This window comes from Acartia tonsa, chromosome 13, assembly GCF_053477335.1.
Source record: "Acartia tonsa isolate MP-2025a chromosome 13, ASM5347733v1, whole genome shotgun sequence".
NCBI lineage: Eukaryota > Metazoa > Arthropoda > Copepoda > Calanoida > Acartiidae > Acartia > Acartia tonsa.
The window spans coordinates 36436266-36454706 of NC_137272.1; positions in this window are offsets into that span (position 1 = coordinate 36436266).

Consider the following 18441-nt stretch of genomic DNA (forward strand, 5'->3'; position numbering starts at 1 on the left):
TTGTAGCTTTTATATATACAGTGCCTTTATCTTTTTGTTTTGAAATCATTGCTAAACTAGAAATTTATTTTCATTTTAAAACATAGGTTGAAAAACATTCAGATATTTCAATCAAAAACATCAATGATGCATTAAAACAGTTTAGATACAAAATAATACCAAAATTGGCAATAATTAACCTGAAATTTAAATATGCCTAAAATATATTTGTATGTATACTTAGTTCATTTTTAAAATAAATGTTAAGCTGTGAAAAAATCTGCGCTTGTTTTCTGTAATATTCCAAACTTATGCAACTGAAAGAAATATTTTTTTGTGTATGATCCATTTATGCATGTCCTCATCCTTGTTTACATGTCATATCAACCCTACATAGGGTAAACATTAATTGTAAGTGTGGCTTGTTTTCATTATGAAGATCAAATTACCTACCCCCCCCCCCCTCCCCCAGTTATCCCCACTTCTATTTATTCAAATAAACAATTTCATTTCCCCTCCTTCTTTCACCCGCATGAGTACACAAATGACCCTTTCTATGTTTGTCTACAATTAGGGTCGGTCAGTCGGGAACGATTAGCTCTTATCGTTGATTTAGGCATGTCAGAATGTCCGTCGATTCAAAATATGTTCAACTTTTTTGACAGAACGTTTTCATGTGATGTAAATTTTCCTATTCATCTGATTTTTGGAATACTGATTCCTGGGACAACAAAGTAAAATCATTAATCATGTTCTAAAAATGTAAGTATTTCCTTAAACAGTATCCTGTATTTTTTAGGAGTTTTACATAAAATTTACATAATTTTTTAGTACATTTTATATTCTGCTTATTCGTTTTTTATTGATTCTTTGTCCTACCGTTTCAGAGCTTCACTTTTATGGATGTTGTCATCATTGTTACTTTACACCCATCTAGTGGACAATTATAATCCCACTTATGATATTGAATATCACCTTTGTTTTTATAAACATTTAGTTGAATTCAAATAAAAACAAGGATGACAACATCCATAAAGATGAAGCTCTGAAACAGTAGTTCAAACGGACAATAACTCTTATAGATTGTCAGAACTTTCATTTTTAGGATTTGGTTATAGAGTTTGACAACTCTAACATGCCTAAATTAACGAAAAGAGCTAGCTGTTACGGACGGACGAATCGACCCTACTTATAGAAAAGCTTCGTGTTAACAAGAATGACAACCTCTACAAAAATGAGGCTCACCAAATCAGATAATAGGGCAAACTAATATGACTGATAATTTATCCCAAAATTATTTAAAATACAAGTTATTTAAATGTCAATTTTTATGCAATAATATAAGCGAAGAAGCTCTTAGTAAAGAAAAAAAACATACATAAACTTCTTTAACATTTTCTCCTTTTTTTTCAAGAGGATTCCCTCAAGTGCCTAGATGAGCTCAAAAACAACCCTCCGCCTGATTTTAAAATAAATTAAAAACAAGGATGACAACATCCATAAGTAGCGAAGAACAAAAAATCATGGATGGGAATACGTACAATTAGATTTAAAGTGTATTTATTAAAACCAAGAATAGATTATTTTGATACTGATATCCCAAAAAAGTTTTAAAATTGGACCAAAAACAACAAAGATATGTGGCTAAAAACCTGCTTAAAGGCAGTCTGACCCCCATGGTTGTATTTTTAAAACGACAGGAAATTTAATTTTTTTATCTTACCTAAAGAATTTGGAAAATTGGACTATATACATCAGAGATATGAAAAATAAGGGAAAAATTTAAAAATAGCCAAAAACCTGCAAAAAGGCATTCCGACCGTCATGGTTGTTTTCTTTAAACGACAGGAAATTTAATTTTGATATCTATAACGGAAAAAAATTGGAAATCGGACCATAAACACCAAAGGTATGGAGAAAAATGTGAAAATTACAAAAATAGCTTAAAACCTGCTTAAAGGCAGTCTGACCGTCATAGTTGTTTTCTTTAAACAACAGGAAATTCAATTTTGATATCTATAAATGAAAAAATTTTGGAAATCGGACCATAAACACCAAAGATATGGAGAAAAATGTGAAAAATACAAAAATAGCCTAAAACCTGCTAAAAAGCGGTCCGACCGCCATCGATGTTTTATAGTTAATTGTGCTCCTTAATAATAAGAATGTTGTCAAAAAATTTCAGCCTTTTATCTTTCATAGGAGCCGAGAAAATCACGTTTCCCCCAAATTAAGACGGACAGACGGACATTTCAAATTATAGAGTAGCTTCGCTACTAATAAGGGAGATAATTTTATCTGGTTTTAATTTCTAACTTAGGACATGACAAAAAAGGGGGAGATGGGGGGTTCTGCTGGCTAAGAAATTCAACGAAAGTCATCATAATTTTCTTTGTATAGCATACTATTATATTTTTATTTTATTCCATAAGGAATATTATCTTTGATGACCTCTATAGAGTAGGAGAAAAAATATTCCAATAGACGTACACTAGAAAATAACCCTATCAAATATGATTTTCTACCAATCATTTATTCTAACATGGAAGAATCTTGTATATTCTGGTAAGTAAAAAAATGATTTTAGTTATAATTCTTGTAAAATTTTAATTAAAAAAATGATTATTTGGCCATAAATGACTAACTTGATGTCCTCTGAGAGGAGTAGGGTAGAAGACTTTGCTGGGCTGCTGTTGCACTCCAGGTACAGATGCACCTCGTACAGGCTCTTTCTCGACATACTACCCAGATTCACCAGATCCAGACTATCACAACTCCAGATTTACCAGATCCAGACTATCACAACTCTAGATTCACCAGATCCAGACTATCACAACTCTAGATTCACCAGATCCAGACTATCACAACTCAATCTGGATACTGCAGAACATGCAACTCATATATGTGTAGAATAAATTCAAATATCGACGATTGTTGCCTAATTTGCAACAATTCACCACACAACACCAACCATCCTTTCAACTTTCCAAATAACCCGACCAACCTCAACATTTTATCCCTTTGGACCCAACCTAAACAGGCGGCAGACTTTTTATCCATTAACGAGGGCATAACCTGAACAGAAAAATTCGAGACTGAGGAGATGTAGCTCTGGAAGCTAATCAATCAATCAATCAATTATTTGGTCATTCTAAAACAAATCAGTCTAATACTGTAAATCAAATCTTTGGAGATGTGACATCACACTCACATATTTTCACATACACAGTGTTTTCCATATATGCTTAAACAAAAAAAAATGAAGACAACATGCACAAAAATTTAGAAAAACGAAGATTACTAGAACCAAAGATATATTGAAATTAGTGAAAATTAAAAGCGAATAAAAAGCTGCTTTAAAGCAGTCTGACTGCTATGGATGTTTTATACTCAATACTACTTCTGTTGGCAAAAATAACCAGAAGTCTACCTGAGTAAATAGCGTTACAGACGGACAGACAAAGTGAATTTTAGAGTCGCTTTGCTATTAAAAAGTAAATATTTTGAGAGAATATGCAATGCAATAATAAAAGTGCGTAATTAAACAGAGATCTAAAGGGATCAGACAATGGTCGATAAATTGATAAACATCCCCAATGATTATACACAAAATTATCCTTTCTGTAGATTCAAATTAGTGGTTGAAACAACTAAACACTCAACTTAATGAATCAACCAACAAAAAATTCACTAATGTGCTTTAAGTTGTTAAGCAAAGGAATAAAAAACCGTTGTTGTAAAACTTTAGGGACTAGTGTAATAAAAAGCCCATTGTCTCCTATAATTTAAAAATGGGATAGTTTTTACGGAATCAACGGGACACCATTTATTGGTGCTCGTTATTTTATTTGTTACACAAAAATATGGTTATCTCTATAAAAATAACATTATTGGTGCTTTCATAAAAATAATATTTTCTTTTTTTTGGGTTCTTAAAAATCAATAGATTATTAAAAATATTTCTTATGTAAAGCGCACCAAATATTATAAATTGCTAGCGAAGGGGTAGGGAGGGGGAAAAATACACAAAATTGCCCCTTCTGTAGATTAAAATAAGTTTTTGAAACGTTTGAAAACTCAACTGAATTAACCAATCAAAATTCAAAAGTCTCCAAAGTTGTTTAGCTAACTGATATAAAACGTTATTATAAAACTTTGGAGACTAGTATAATAAACAGCCCAATGTTCCCTCCCTCCCTGGATTGAATGCGTGTATGCTGGGAAACAAACCTTTATCCTTTGGTATCTCTTACTATCTATCTAGAATATTTGTTTAGATCAGAGTGTACACACAAATTTACCAATAAAAGGATATGATAGGTTTGAATTAACAATTTGTAAAACCCAGGGATCTAAAGGGATAAGATAATGGCTAATAAATTGATGTACATCTTCAATGATGATACACAAGTTAACCCTTCTGTTATCACAATTAGTAGTTGAAACGTTTGGACACTCAACTTAATGAACCAACCAATCAAAATTTCTATAAAATCCCCAAGGTTGTTAGGCCAACAAAAATGAAAACGTTTATAAAACTTGAAGACCAGTGTAATAAACAGCCCAATGTTCACTCCCTGCTAAACCTGCTATTCCTTGGCCTATTAACAGGTTATTATCTTCATCAAATCTTCTTAGGACCTTAAGACAAACTTCGTACAATCAAACATTTGTTTATTTCTAATCATCTAAATTAGAAAATTCAGTCAAATATTTCCAGTAAAATGATTTGTTATAAATAAAGAACAAAACATTTCATAAATTGTAGATATTAAATTCTTTACTCAAGTGTCATTTCCCTCTCCTTATTTCTAAGTATTTCAATTGGAAATACGAAAAGTGTCATGTGTGACGTCATAAAAATAACTCTAAAGAGGAAGGATGGGAGGAGAAGAAGGAAAGGTATCCCCTTAAAAAGAGATGGAATTAGGCGTGTTTTTTATGACACATGACACTTTTCATTTCTCAATTTCTATTGCTACCAAATGAAAAATATTTCTTTATTTCGTAAAAACACTATTGCGTCTCCGGTAGCTGCCTAAACAAAAATCTACGCCTATTGTGTCACCCCTACGGGACACATCATAACATCTTCTTATCAATATCTCAGTGATCTAAAGGGATAAGACAATGACCGATAAATTAATGTACATCCCTAATGATGATACACAAAATTAATCAAATTTGTGGTTGAAACGTTTAAACACTTTACCTAATAAAACAACTAATCAAAATCCACTTAAGTCCCCAAAATTGTAAAGCCAACGAATAAAAAAACGTTATTATAAAACTTTGGGAACTAGTGTATTAAATAGCCAATTGTCCCTTCTCTCTCTGTCAATATCTGTATTTCAGTATCAGTATTTCAATATCTGTATATCTGCGTTTCTAACCTCTAGGGGGTTCAACTAAATGAAAGGTGAAGTGGTTGAAAAAAATAATAGTTTATCAAACTAAGAATAGTTATTTATCGCATCGTATTATAGACAGCTTTCCGCGGATATTAAAATAAAAAATGGAGATGGAAAATGGTATAAATTTAATAATTTTATCTTAGTATGAATTCGTGTAAATTGTCTGTAATACGATGTTATACGTGATTTTTCAGTATGGATGAGAACCCTAATCCAGCGGATATTAATCGATTTCAAAGCCCTATTATCTAAGCTATTAATTAACAAGGAAGACAATATTCATAAATGCAAAGCTCTGAGACAGTAGGACACTACCTCCGCTCATATCATACTCATTGTACTTTGTTGTCCTATGAATCAGTATGTCAAAAATCAGATCAATCAATCAATTACATCACATAAAAGTTAGCTGTTAAAAAGGTTAAATCAGCATTCTGGTAAAAATTATGGAGTTGCTACCCTTTCTAAATCCTACTTTTAGGTTAATTCTAACACGCTAACCGTTAAGGACGGATGGACGGACAGACCCTAATAATAGAATAGCTTCGCTTTTAAAAATTAGCATAAGTGTAAAATAAACATTAAATTAAAGTTAACATATGATTATCCGCTATAATCAGTTTATTTAATCCTACAATATTAATTTGCTATTTAAACATTTAGTTTTGCAAGGGATAAAGTGATTTACAATGCCAGTAAATAGATTTACAATTATTTCTTATCCCCACCATTTGAATAGTTGTACTAGGCTCTTAAGAATTAGGGTATGATATTTAAAGGTATACAATCTTATCCGGGATAATAGACACTACCTTTATTTCCAGGATAATAGACATACTATATCTAGATTACGTTTCTGACCCGATTTTTCGTCAAATCTTAAAAGGGCCAATTTTTTTTAAGAATCCACCTCTGTTTGAAGCATTCTCATTTATGACGGAATTTTTGAGCATGTAAGTTTAATTCAGTAAAGCTTTGTACTAAGAAATTATATTGTTTACAGCAGACTTTTATCTATATATGAAATGAAAACAAACATGCGTTCGTAATGAAATGTGTACACAATTTCAACCAATGAGATTTAATGTAGGTTCCAATAGGATTCTCCTATTAGCTCAATCAGACATTACCTCTCTTGTCTTACTACCTTTATTTCCAGGATTAATAAAATTGCCGAAAAATTATGCATATCTCCAGTTATGATAAATTAAATTACCACTTCTGCAGATTAAAATTATCTTTGGAAAATTTTAGACACTGCTAGCTTGTAAAACTTATATAGATTTAGTAAAAGTACCCAAAGTTTTTAGGCAAACGGTCATAAAAAGTGTATAAAACTTTTGGGACCAATAAAATACCATCCATGTTTTAAAAGGGAATAATACCCAGCTTCTAAACAAATAATAATACTCTATTCTCCTATCTCTGTGTATAGATACTGATTATTTAACTGATTAATACCCAGCTTCTAAACAAATAATAATACTCTATTGTCCTATCTCTATGTATAGATACTGATTATTTAACTGATTAATACCCAGCTTCTAAACAAATAATAATACTCTATTGTCCTATCTCTGTGTATAGTTTCTGATTATTTAACTGATTAATATCCAGCTTCTAAACAGATAATAATACTCTATTGTCCTATCTCTCTGTATAGTTTCTGATTATTTAACTGATTAATACACAGCTTCTAAATAAATAATAATACTCTATTGTCCTATCTCTGTGTATAGTTTCTGATTATTTAACTGATTAATACCCAGCTTCTAAACAAATAATAATACTCTATTGTCCTATCTCTATGTATAGATACTGATTATTTAACTGATTAATACCCAGCTTCTAAACAAATAATAATACTCTATTGTCCTATCTCTGTGTATAGTTTCTGATTATTTAACTGATTAATATCCAGCTTCTAAACAGATAATAATACTCTATTGTCCTATCTCTCTGTATAGTTTCTGATTATTTAACTGATTAATACACAGCTTCTAAATAAATAATAATACTCTATTGTCCTATCTCTGTGTATAGTTTCTGATTATTTAACTGATTAATATCCAGCTTCTAAATAAATAATAATACTCTATTGTCCTATCTCTATGTATAGTTTCTGATTATTTAACTGATTAATATCCAGCTTCTAAACAGATAATAATACTCTATTGTCCTATCTCTCTGTATAGTTTCTGATTATTTAACTGATTAATACACAGCTTCTAAACAAATAATAATACTCTATTGTCCTATCTCTGTGTATAGTTTCTAATTATTTAACTGATTAATATCCAGCTTCTAAACAGATAATAATACTCTATTGTCCTATCTATATGTATAGTTTCTAATTATTTAACTGATTAATACACAGCTTCTAAACAAATAATAATACTCTATTGTCCTATCTCTGTGTATAGTTTCTAATTATTTAACTGATTAATACCCAGCTTCTAAACAAATAATAATACTCTATTGTCCTATCTCTATGTATAGTTTCTGATTATTTAACTGATTAATACCCAGCTTCTAAACAAATAATAATACTCTATTGTCCTATCTATATGTATAGTTTCTAATTATTTAACTGATTAATACACAGCTTCTAAACAAATAATAATACTCTATTGTCCTATCTCTGTGTATAGTTTCTGATTATTTAACTGATTAATACCCAGCTTCTAAACAAATAATAATACTCTATTGTCCTATCTCTATGTATAGTTTCTGATTATTTAACTGATTAATACCCAGCTTCTAAATAAATAATAATACTCTATTATCCTATCTCTGTGTATAGATACTGATTATTTAACTGATTAATACCCAGCTTCTAAACAAATAATAATACTCTATTGTCCTATCTCTATGTATAGTTTCTGATTATTTAACTGATTAATACCCAGCTTCTAAACAAATAATAATACTCTATTGTCCTATCTCTATGTGTATAGTTTCTGATTATTTAACTGATTAATACACAGCTTCTAAACAGATAATAATACTCTATTGTCCTATCTCTGTGTATAGTTTCTGATTATTTAACTGATTAATACCCAGCTTCTAAATAAATAATAATACTCTATTGTCCTATCTCTATGTATAGTTTCTGATTATTTAACTGATTAATACCCAGCTTCTAAATAAATAATAATACTCTATTGTCCTATCTCTATGTATAGTTTCTGATTATTTAACTGATTAATACACAGCTTCTAAATAAATAATAATACTCTATTGTCCTATCTCTGTGTATAGTTTCTGATTATTTAACTGATTAATATCCAGCTTCTAAACAAATAATAATACTCTATTGTCCTATCTCTGTGTATAGTTTCTGATTATTTAACTGATTAATACACAGCTTCTAAACAAATAATAATACTCTATTGTCCTATCTCTGTGTATAGTTTCTGATTATTTAACTGATTAATATCCAGCTTCTAAACAAATAATAATACTCTATTCTCCTATCTCTATGTATAGTTTCTGATTATTTAACTGATTAATACCCAGCTTCTAAATAAATAATAATACTCTATTGTCCTATCTCTGTGTATAGTTTCTGATTATTTAACTGATTAATACACAGCTTCTAAACAAATAATAATACTCTATTGTCCTATCTATATGTATAGTTTCTAATTATTTAACTGATTAATACCCAGCTTCTAAACAAATAATAATACTCTATTGTCCTATCTCTATGTATAGTTTCTGATTATTTAACTGATTAATACCCAGCTTCTAAACAAATAATAATACTCTATTGTCCTATCTATATGTATAGTTTCTAATTATTTAACTGATTAATACCCAGCTTCTAAACAAATAATAATACTCTATTGTCCTATCTCTGTGAATAGTTTCTGATTATTTAACTGATTAATACACAAATCGTAAACAAATAAACAAAATTTTTAAGTCTGCCCCACCCCTTGTCTGTGTGTTTGTTTCCCCATCTGGATAGTGCAGCTACTCTATAAACTCTGTATGTCCGCTTATAATGATAAAAATTAAATTTACTGAATAAGAATATCAAATGATTACTAACCATACATTTATGTTTAAAAAAAGTAAAGGATCATGTTACTTGTCGATGCAGCGCTGCACTTACAAGTAACATGTTAAACTTTGCTGCACTTACAAGTAACATGTTAAAGGGAGATAAAAAAAGGAGATAGGCAGACAATGTTAGTTATATTTTTTATCGAAAATAAGCTTTTTAGTCATTTCTAAAGAACTTCAAAACCCCAAACAAACTTCCTTCATCTTGAACCAAATTATACAAGGAAAACTCCTCCCACTCTTTTTCTCCTGAGAAATTTCCACCAATTTCTAAATTAAACCATTGATTTAAAAAATCTCCACCCTCTAAAAAACATAACTCAGGGCAATTTCATGTACAACCCCCTCCCTCCCTTCTATTCAAACCAAATTAAACCAGAAAAACTCGTCCTACTTTTTTATTATCTCTACACTTTTTTATTAGTATCTCTATAGGGAATGGAGGGGGGATATTGCTGCATCTACAAGTAACATGTATGAGTTTGCTGCATCTACAAGTAACATGTGATAAGCGCTGCATCGACAAGTAACATGATCCAAAGTAAATTGTCTTTCTTATTTAATTAGTAACCTTTTCAAGAACGTCCAAGTTTTTTATTTCGGGAGGGGGGGGGGGCAGGGTGGGGGTCATCATAGGTTATTAGGTGGGGAGGTAATCTAATTTATATCTAGAAATGTTGGGGTAAAACAAAGATTTTTTTTTGGGGGGGGGGGGGGGGAGTTGATACCGCTTTCCCCCATTGAACGTTTGTTTCTTCTTGCACGCCATTCATAGACAATCTTGGATGTTATCACCCTTGTTATTCATGAAATATAAGAAAGGGGGGCAGTAGTAGTAGTAGAAAAGGGTTATTTAACCCCACCCTACTGAGGACTAGTTGAGAGGTGTCCCATTTCTTCCGCCAAATTTATCACATATCAATTTATCGATTTTAATTTTAAACAGAAAAATTATAAAAAAAATCTTGGGTAGCTATTTTAAATGGTGGGTAGTGGTACCCACCCCAAATATAATTAAAAACCTTCCGATAACCTCAGAGAAGCTACAATGTAAAGGAGAACCATATTTGTTCTGCGGTTAGCAAGATCTTTCGGTACAAACAAACAAAGATATAGACATCCTGTTACTTTATTATAAGGATTGTGCTTCTATGCAACAATGCAACTTTACATATACTTGCGTAAGTGATGGGACAGCCTACTACTGATAAAATTGTAAGATAACTCATCAGTAGGAAAGAATGATAACACTCGAGGCTATCAATTGTGGTTTGCTAATTATCCCAGGGAGGAAAGGGATATTTGTTAAACTAGTACCCAAAGTTTTATAATAACAACTTTGGGGACTTTTATTAAATTTTGATTGGTTGGATCATTAAGCTGAGTGCCATAACGTATCATCTACTTATTGTAATCTACAGAAGGGGAAATTTTGAGGTTCACAATTGGGGATGTAAATTAATTTTTATACCTGCATGAAATCAACAATAAACATAAAAAAATTATTTAGATTTAAATTATTACGTAAAATGTTTAGAACTAACAAATCATATTCAATTAAAGTACCCAAAGTTTTTGAGCCAACGAATAAGTGTGGTTATAAACTTTGGGTACCAGTGTAGACATCCTATTACTTTTATAAAAGGATAATGGTCCTAGAAACCAACCATTTCTTTTTCTTATGCATTAATAGTTTTACAAATTTACATATGGTCAAAACTTATAAATTAGAATTTAATTTATTACAGAATTTTAATTATTATTAAATTGCATTATACCTGTTTACTGTTAGATACGATTTTAAACCACACTGTGTCATAATAAAGATGTTAAAAATATGAAAACTTCTGCTAGTACCGGTTAATGGCAGAGAGTTAGAGAGAGAGAGAGAGAGAGAGAGAGAGAGATAGATAGATAGAGAGAGAGATAGATAGATAGATAGCTAGATAGATAGATAGATAGATAGATAGATAGAGAGAGAGAGAGAGAGAGAGAGAGAGAGAGAGAGGGGACAATGGGCCGTTTATTACACTAGTCTCCAAATTTATATAATAATGTTTTCTTATTCGTTGGCTTAACAACTTTGGGTACTTTGGTGAATTTTGATTTGTTGATACATTAAGTTGATTGTTCAAACGTTTCAATCACAAGTTGTTCTCTTCATAAGGGGTTATTTGTGTGTCATCATTGGGGGTGTACGTTCATTTAACGGCCATTGTCTTATCCCATAAGATTCTTATGATTAAGTGCATCTCATTGCCATGTACTGTTAGAATTACTGACAAAAGCCATACCATCGTATACAGACTGACCCAGGGATATAAAGGGATAAGACAATGGCCATTAAATTGGTGTACATCCCTAATGATGATACAAAAATTAACCATTTTGTAGATTACGATTAAAGTTTGAAACTATTGGACTCTTACCTTAGTGAACCAACCATTCAAAGTCCCCAACAGAGAAGAAAACGTTATAATAAAACTTCGGAGACAAGTGTTATATACAGCCTAATGTCCCCTTCTACCCTGGTTTGTTCTATGAATTTTGTCATCCTTGTTTACTCTATAAATAATCAAACATACAAATCCTAATTAAACAGATCTATTATCTATTAACCAATTCGTAACATTTATATATTATTAAGCACGGTGCTTTTAATACAGATTTTAAAATTCTACAAAATACTTGAGGAAAAAGCCCCTTGACGCTGATGGAGGAGACATAAATCATCATGTAATAGAACACGAATGAGTGTCTTTTTAAAAGATTATGCTAGTCACTGGACCTAGTGGTTCTCCTAAAATCAATTAAACTATTATATTGTGCCTAGAGCGAGCAGCACAATACTGACAGGCCAATATAATTTATTTTTAGATGTTGGTAAATATTTAAATAAATCATTGGTATTGTCAATTATGTAATTAATTATTTTAATTATTGGTCAGCTTTACTCTGAAATACAGAGATAATTCAATAAAAGATAAAAAAATTTTCCCTAACTAATATAATTGTAAATTTCTGTCTTTTTATAAATACTATTTACTGTGTCCCTAGCCTCTAGGGGGTAATCAAAGGTGAAGCGATGGAAAGAAAAATAACAAACACAATCCCAGGACTAAATCGAAATAATAAAATAGCCTAAAACCATCCAAGGACCTATGTGAAGCTTCAGTAAAATTTAGAACTCAATCAGTTCAGTAATTATTTAAATCTTAAGCTTCAGACAAAAAAAACCTTACTTCATTATAAAATAGGATTTGATTATTATGGAAAAACCTAAAAATCAAATCTGATAATTAATTAGCCTAAAACCACCATGGTACCCATTTGAAGACTCCTTAAAATGGAGAAATTAATCGGGTCAGTAGTTAGTTATTGAAATCTTATGCTTCGCACAAAAAGCCCTTACTACTTTATGCAATAGGATAGTTATTAAAGTTAAGAAAAGAGTAACAAGTCGCTACAAAAGAGCAGAAAGCAATTTGCTAGCAGACGAAAAAGGTCCCCACCACTTGGGCCAGGTATTTGTCTGGGTTATACATCTATACTTATACAGTGTGTTTTTTTTATGAGAACTTTTTTGAAAGCAGTTTTACCCCACTTATAGTTATCAGAATTTGATGATTAATGGCTTATTTTCTTCGTTTTTTAAGGCAATTAATAGAACAAAAAAAATATTTCAGTTTTTATTTAAAAAGTACAGTAAAATCTAAAATTAAAAACTTAGGTGTCAACATCTAAAAAAGGTTTTAGCGCATTTTTCTTATGCTCAAATATTCAACCTTTTGCAAGAATGGCTGCTAAACACTTGAGATATAGAGCTAAAAATGTATACAGATACTATTAGTGACATGTACTAGAACATATCAACGTTTGAAGGTTATATCTCTACCAGGGAGGGAGTACTGGCCCCCCAAAGTCGCAAGGCAAAGGGTAGAAATTTAGGCATAAGAAAAATGCGCTAAAACCATTTTTAGATGTTCACACCTAAGTTTTGAATTTTAGATTTTACTTACTTTTTAAATAAAAACTGAAATATTTTTTTGGTGTTCTATCAATTGCCTTAAAAAACAAAGAAAATAAGCCATTAATCATCAAATTTTGATAACTATAAGTGGGGTAAAATTGCTTTCAAAAAAGTTCTCATAAAAAAACACACTGTATATACATTTATTGGGTAATTATTAGTTTTTATTTAAAGGAATCTCCGATTTTCTCATCCTTTTACCTCTGGGTTTACATAATAAGTGATTGATTAATTTCAATAATATAATATTAGCTATAATTATTAGGAATATAGGACAATTCAAGATAAATTGATTACCTGCTGATATTTGATTGGCCTTTTTAAGATAATTTTCAAAATTACCCATTCTTTAGATTACAATTAGTTAATGGAACGTTTACACTTAATTTAATGAACCAACCAATTAAAATACAATTAAAGTCTCCGATATTGGTAAAAGAACGTTATAATAAAACTTTGGGGACTCGTGTAATAGATAGCCCAAAGAAAGACAAACAATTCATTAACAATATGAATAGACTGTACCATACCTACTATATGTCTAAAAGATCCCTTAAACAGCTGAAAAAGATGGGTTAGATAGATAAAGTAGATAAATAAGGGTATTCATATTAAAAATATAGATTGATCATTGAATAACAATACTTTTAACCATCTGACAATTAGAGTGTTGATTCACTTTAACAAATATTTTATAAATAATTAATAGTGCACATAAATGGTCATTTATCTTTTCTTTACTCTAATTGTTAACAATTTTAACGAATATTTTTTTGTACATTTGTCTCTTTGCTACAGATACTTTTACATCTTTAAACTTTAATAGCAGCGGCAACGCCTCTGAAGGCCTATAAGCGACTGGTAGACATCCTATTACACCCTTTACCCTAAATTTTGGTTTTTAAAATAAGTTATTTTTTTATGGGGTGATTTCATTATGAAAAGGAAACCCATATCGGTCCAGTGGTTATCGAGATTCTAGGTTACAGACAGACAAATACACATTTATTTTTTTACCCTGGTGTGATTTTTTTAAACATAGAGAAATTAGCTCTTTAAACTTAATAATTTGCTTGTTTACAAGAATACCACTTATGGTCGAAACAATTATTAAAAGGACAACAATGTAAACAACAACATACATGTCCAAATAATAAATATCTAAGGTTGGGGATCTGTATAATACATATATGGAGGTTTCCCTTCTACCTAATATGGAACACAAATTTTTTTTAAAATAAACATGAACGAAATTTTGATCTTTATTTATCTTTAGGTTAGGCGTTAAAAGATCCCAAAAGGGATTGAATCCGCCGCAGTGTTAGAGATTCCAAAGGCGTTAAAGATATAAACTTTAAAAGTTTGAATTACTGTGTGAGGGTAGGGTGTTCATTGGTTCAAAAAGATTTAAGCGAAAGCACCTAAAGTAGTAATAATTATCTTTATCTCAAAAATTTTGTGTGCTAAAATGTAGGTTCTCCCCCGGTGCCCATTATATACTATTTTCTATTGAGCTTCCCAACTGAACTATTCATTTAGCAGCTGGGCCAACTAGTTATACACATGTATGTACCTAAATATGATAATAGTTATTTCTCGCATCGTATTATAAACAGTTTTCCGCGGATATAGAATGTACAATTATAAGATGAAACCAGTTTTTTTAGCCCGTGCCTTCAGCATCTCAGGGCTAAAAAAATGGTTTTAATCTTATGATTGTACATTTTTATATTCGTAGAAAGCTGGATTTAATGCGATGCTAGACATAGTTTTTTCGATGGTTGAGAACCGGTTCTTATCCACCGGATTCGAATTAATAAGATATATATGTAAATAACCTCAATGTTTTAACAAGGATAACAACATCCATAAGCACAGCAAAAATCATGGATTGGAATACAGGAAGAAAAGAAGTCACTAAACCTTTAACATTTTTTTTTATTTTTAAATATTGTAGCAAAACTAAAAGACTGCATGACGGACAAAGTAAATTACATACTGGATGATCAAGGTATAGGGAATCTTAAATAATCAGCCGTCTATCTTGAATAGCAGGTGAAGAAAATTACATTTCTCCTATAGTGTTACGGACTGACTGACGGCCAGATATACAAAGTTAATTATACAAAAGATTTTCTTTGTTGAACAAAAAATTTATAAATATTTATAATAATCATGCTACTGTATAATTGTTAATGAGCGTATTTTTTAACTGGATTATTTCGTTTTTTTCTGTTTTTTTAATTTGGGGAACACTAAATTTCCCCTATAATTTCATTAAAAAAAAAAACATTTATAATGCGGGCCTATTCCCTGAAATTTCACCAGTAGTTATAAATGGATAAATTTATATTCAATAGCTTTATTTTAAATATTTTTATCTTGCAAATGTTTATAAGACACTAACTAAGGCTTTTTAAATTGTAAAGTATAGTTGTGAAATCTTTATATAAAATTCACCCAACCTTTGCTTTCCCTATGTAAAACTGAGCCCCACCACCCCATCTCCTTATATGAATTGAAAATAGCGGGGCTACCCATTACCCAATATAACCTAAACCTAACCTAAACGAAATTTAATATGGTACTTTTAGGGAAAAACGCCCATTTTCTTTTATTAATATCAAATCAAATTATTTAATACAAAACAATAAGTTTTGGTTCAATAAGAGATACAATCAAGTTTAAGTTTTGTTTTATAGAAAATACCTTATAGGTGGAGGAATCTTCAAAGAAGGTTGTAAATTTATAGTAGAAGATTTTAATATGCTTATAATTCCATAAGAGGGTTTTATTGTCAAATTAAGCCCATAAAAGCTTTGTTGCTATTTTACACAATCGATCTTTCTTCATTTTTATACAGAAGAAAAATATGTGAGGAGCGTATTAGAGCAATTCTTTTAAAATATCCTTTAAATTTTTCTATGAGTTCTTCACATATAGGAACGGATTAAGGGTATTAACCCTATTCATGTGTCATATGTAACAATTTTATACATATTAAAACTCATAATTCTGTCACTTAATGTCAAAATTTAAGGCAGGGGGGAAATATTCTGAAAATTAAAAAAACTTTCTTGTAGATATGGGTTTCTGGTAGCTAGGCAATGTTTATCATACGTTCTATATGATATACTAGTGCCTTCGCTCCTAGCCTCCAGGGGCTTTGCCCCAAGAGATAATTAAAAAAAAATAATAAAAAAAAGTACTACTGCTGCTGCCTGTAGTTTAATGTGAACTAACTTCCCAATAAAAAAAATGGGCTGATATTTTTTTGTTTTTTGGGGGGGGTTGTGGGTGTCCCACCCCCCAAGGAAATAGCCTAAAATTACCACAGGACCAGTAGGTATATTCCCTGAAGAGTAGAATCCAATCAGTTCAGTGGTTACCGATATCTTAAGGGACGGACGAACAGACAGACGGCTAGCTACTTTGTATTTTAGATGTCTGACTGAAGAAAGTAAAACATAAATTTTAAACTCATAATTTTTACCAAATTAGTTATTTATTACATGGTACTATAGACATAATTTCGCGGATACTGCAATGAAATATTATTTAATTGATTCCAGTTTGGTTGGTCTTGAGGAGCCGAAGGCCCGGGCCAAGAAAACAGGGATTTATTTTATGATTTTTATTTCTCTATAAGTATGCCAATAATCTTTGTCCTTGTCCTTCAGGGGATCTAAACTGTCATCAGTCATTTTATAATCCACACCCACTCCCTCCCTCTTAATATTTTTTTTGTCAATTTTATAGTAAGGGGAGGGGTTATTGGTATGGGTTCAGAAGGATTAATAGTGTTATAATCACCCCCCCCCCCCACCCCCTCCATGTCTTAACCCTAATCAGACCAACTTATTTTTATTATAATTGACTTATTTTAGACCTATTTTTCTAGTATATTTTGACATTTAAGCATGATCCTATTATATAAAGAAGTAAGATTTTTTTGGGGCTAAGTTAGCGATTTCTCCCTTCCCTCCCATTTTTCCCACAACATCCCTGCCTAATGGATGAACGAACTGACCAATAAACAAGTTCCATGTTAGAAAGATAAATTGACTACAATTTTTCCTCTGTCTTGATATCCACGTAAATTCTACATCTATTGTTTTTATAATAGTTGTTTATTATTCTGAAAAATAAGTTTAACATCTATGTTTATAAGCAACTGATGAAATTGCGCCTGTCATTGAGAACCTTCTATAAATCTCATACTCTAATGTCCAAACCCTGATTATGTCTACTTAACCCTTCTTGGGTGTGGTTAGGTTAAGTCAAGAGCTACTCAAAACCAGGGAGGGAGGGAACAATGGGATATATATTATCCGAGTCCCAGAAATTTTAAAATAACGTTTTCTTATTCGTTGGCTTAACAACTTGAGGACTTTTATTGAATTGGTTGGTCAATTAAGTTGAGTGACTTATTGTTTCAACCACTAATTGTAATCTACAAAAGTGGTAATTTTGTGTATTATCATTGAGGATATACATACATCAATTTATTGGCTATTGTCTTATCCCTTAGATCCCTGGATTATTCACCTCAAGATTAATTTGATGCCAAATTATCGACAAAAAGATGAATGATTTGGGGGACAGAATAAATGAGAATGAGAAAGATATACAAGAGAAAGAGAGAGAGAGAAAGAGAGAAAGAGAGCAAAAGAGAAAGAGAGAAAGAGAGAGAGAGAAAGAGAGAAAGAGAAAGAGAGAAAGAGAGAATTAGAAATAGACAGAAAGAGAAATAGGAATGCAAATAGAAAAGACATAAAAGAGAATATGAGAAAAAAGAGAGAAAGAAAAGATATAACAAGGATGACAACATCCATAAAAGCGAAGCACTGAAACGGTAGGACAAACGGACATTAACACTTGTCTAGTGTCTGAACTGAATAATCAGAATATAAAAGTATCGAAAGAGTCGAATCAAAATTGTAAGTA